General features: G+C 40.1%; 1 pseudogene; it reads left to right on the plus strand.

Moving 5' to 3' along the window:
* Positions 1–371: 371 nt before the first annotated feature.
* LOC131825635 (tubulin epsilon chain-like) lies at positions 372–3,221 on the plus strand (annotated as a pseudogene).
* The last annotated feature ends 341 nt before the right edge of the window (positions 3,222–3,562 follow it).

Raw genomic sequence — 3,562 nt, forward strand, 5'->3', positions numbered from 1 at the left:
TATTTTTATCTTGACAAGATAGTATTCTGGACCCTAAAGGTCTCCATTTAGTATAATAATTTTTATTATTAACATTTAACTAATGATTATTAATTATTAAATTATATGACCTAAATATCCTTTTTTTTCTGGAGAACTCTGAATATTACAGGAGTCACTTTGCAACAGGAACACACATTTTCCAGATAAGAGCCATAATCCCCAGAAAGCTTAATAATAGTATTTGATACTCAAGGAGTTTGTGGTCTAGTTAGAGAACCGGCATATATATATGTTAAAGCACATCAAAGTTAACAATGCAGAAGTCACTACTTGGTAAATGATTTATTCCATGAGTGTTTACTCTACATTCCAACCTGAGGAATATTGGAATGAATGCCAAAAGACCAGTTAAAGAAATTGCCAACCTGTGTGGGGCCATAAAACAGAATAAAGGTATTAACCAAGCCAAGTTATCAGCAGGTTTCTCAATAAGGTGACTATATTTTATAGCTCGTGATACAACTTGGGAGAGATAATATTTTCATCCCTGGCATTTGCCATGTTATGTTCAGCATACATTTTCCAGTTCAAATATATGCCTTATTTTGAAGTCTAAAACATTACGCTTAAAACTGATGTTAAGCTTAAGCGCAAGTTAAGGGCATAGTTTAATTTTAAAGTTTTTAAAAATTAAGATTTTAAAATATTACCCAAACTCTACCTCTAACATTGTGGTCTGACTTGTTCTTTTAGGATGTGAACCTGGTACTTCGTCTTACGTGTTGTGTGGCCATGCTCTGCCACTAGAGGGTAGCATCATTGTTAGTGTCTTTTCTGCTGTTTATTCTACAGGATATTCAGTATTTAGCTGTTCATCCAGTCTAATCCTCAGTGTGATTCTCTTTGGAAGTGAGGCCTTTGGAGGTAATCAGATAATCAGAGAGGGGCCCTCATGCTGGTATTAATTCCCTTTTAAGGAAGGTACCAGAGGGAGACAATCTCTCTCTCCACATGAGGAAACAAGACAGTCTGCAAACCAGGAAGGCCTTTACCAATTTTCAGAAGGACTAGTGTTCACATGGGACTCATGCTTTTTGGCTGAGGCTCTTTTTTACTTACTGTAAATTTTGGGTCTGCATTTCACTTGAGTGAGGCTTTTTGGAAAGGAAAGTAGACAAACTATTTCCTACACTATGCCTCTCAACCAAACCATAATTGACCAGTTCTCTCTTTCAATCTTAACCACACACCTGTTGGTACCTTGATCTTGGACTTCCCACCCTCTAGAACGGTCAGAAATAAATGTTTGTTGTTCACACTACACTATGGTGCTCTGTGACAGCAGCCTACACTGACTAAGATGATGTCTGACCAGATATTTGAACAGAAGCAGTGTGGGGAGCAGGGATGGGGGAATATGGGTCTTTAAAATGAAGCAGGTCCTTCCAAGAAGGAATCGAGTTATTCACTATGTGGTAGTATCCCCTTTAAAGTAGAAAGATCTCCAATTTTTGGTGTCAGAAGACTTGTATTCCATCATGGGCTCAGCAACGAATCGACTGCACAATCTTGGACAAATCACTAACTCTCTGGTCTCCGAGTCCTCACCTATAGGCAACCTTTTAAGACCTATTTTCTCTAAATAATATCTTCCTTTGATTTTTCTCTATTTTGTTCCTATAGCTCACTTTCCAAAGCTACAAGTTAAACAGGATTCCTTAGGAGTTACAGTAGAGACAAAAGAAATATGGTTGCTGCTGGTGGGCCGGGCCAGGCTGGAAGTAGGAGAGCAGGCTAGGGCTACCAGGTGCCCTGATCCCACCGCGCCACAGCGCGAGACCCAGTCAGTGGTGGTCATACTGGTTGCCCAGTGTGGATACCAGATGGGCTGCTGCTTCTGGATCTGGCACTAAGGGAGCATGTCAAAGCCAACCAGAAAGGAATTTATAATGAGGCAATAACCAGCATCTTCAGAAATGTGGATGCCAGAGAGGCTGGTAATGGTGGTAGTATTTCTAAGGGGAAACTTTGTTCTTTGAAAGTGCCAGCTGTCTTGATTGACATGGAGGAAGGGGTAGGAAGTGAAATTCTGCAGGGCCCATTGAGAGATGTATTTGACAGCAAGCAGCTCAAGATATTTCTGGCTCACGGAATAACCAGGCTGTGGGTCACAAAGTTTTTGGCAGTCTCTATGAAGAATGGATTTTAGAGAAATTCAAAAGTTGGTGGAGCTCTGTGATTGTTTGCAGTGTGTTTTACTAGACAGTCCATGGGAGGAGGAACAGGATCTGGATTTGGCATATTTCTCTTAAAAGTGCTTGAGGGTGAATTCCCAGAACTACAGTTTCATGACTTCAGTTTATCCTTCTCGAGAGGATGAAATCATAACTTTCCCTTATAACAGGATCTTGGCAATGAAGGGACTTAATGAGCATGCAGACTATGTGTTGCCCACTGACAACTAATCTTTATTTGACATCATTACATTAGCAAGATTGACCTCATGGTGAATTCTGGAAAGCTGGGTACAACAATAAAGCCAAAGAGTCTGGTTACTTCAAGTGCCAGGGCTTTTTGAAAAGTGGAACCAGAAGTGCTTAGATGCAATGACCATTACTGTGGCAAATTTGCTGCTAAACTTAAGAAGTTCTGCAAGACTTGAAGGGTCCCTTAATATGGACCTAAAAGAAATCAGCAGGAACTTAGTACCTTTTCCTTAAGTGCCTTATCTTGTGTCAAGCCTAACACCTCTATATACACTGGCAGATATTAACATTCTCACTGGAAGGCTCAATCAGATGTTTTCAGATGCCTTTAGTAAAGATCACCAACTCATCAGGCTACCTCCATAGTCTCTACCTTGCCCGTGACTTTATGGTGAGAGGAAATGGACCAGTTTCAGGTCTTCACAGACATATGGACCATTAAAACCTTCTGTATGGTTTGTCTCCTGGAATCAAGAAGGCTGGAAAACCAGACTGTGTTTGGGACCTCCTGTGAGCCATTCCCATTATTAGCTCCAGCAAATAACCCATGCATGAAGCTTACCTTCGTGGAACTGACAAATTCATGAGGTTCCACAAGAGCAAAGCTCATCCCCACCCATTGGAAGGGATGGAGGAAAGCTGCTTCGTGGAAGCTGTTCATCTTTATCAGGGCTCACACAGGACTAGAACCAACTGTATGCTGCAAAACTCATGCCTGTGGAAGGCTTACCTAGACTAAACATAGCTGTGTGAAAAAGAATCCCCAGAAATAAAACTTTCACTTTTCTTAATTTCACATTGGGTTTTTTTCTTTTTGTTTTTGTTTTGTTTTGTTTTGGCCACCTTACCTTTCTGTTTCAGAACTCTTGTGGTTCAGAATGCACAATTTATAATTTTCCTGTTAGAAAGCATTTTTGTCTTAAAAAGAGTAGTAGTTTCCATTTCATCACAATCTGTTGATGATACCAGCGTGTGAAATTAGTGAAGTCCTTGTACTTGAACTTCAAACATTTGTCTTCAGAAAATTCCCCTTTTCTCAAGTTGAGAAAACCAAGTCCTTCAACATGTTACTTTATTTATAGTCTCCTAGTCAG

The sequence above is a fragment of the Mustela lutreola genome, chromosome 2 (genome assembly GCF_030435805.1).
Source record: "Mustela lutreola isolate mMusLut2 chromosome 2, mMusLut2.pri, whole genome shotgun sequence".
NCBI classification, from domain to species: domain Eukaryota; kingdom Metazoa; phylum Chordata; class Mammalia; order Carnivora; family Mustelidae; genus Mustela; species Mustela lutreola.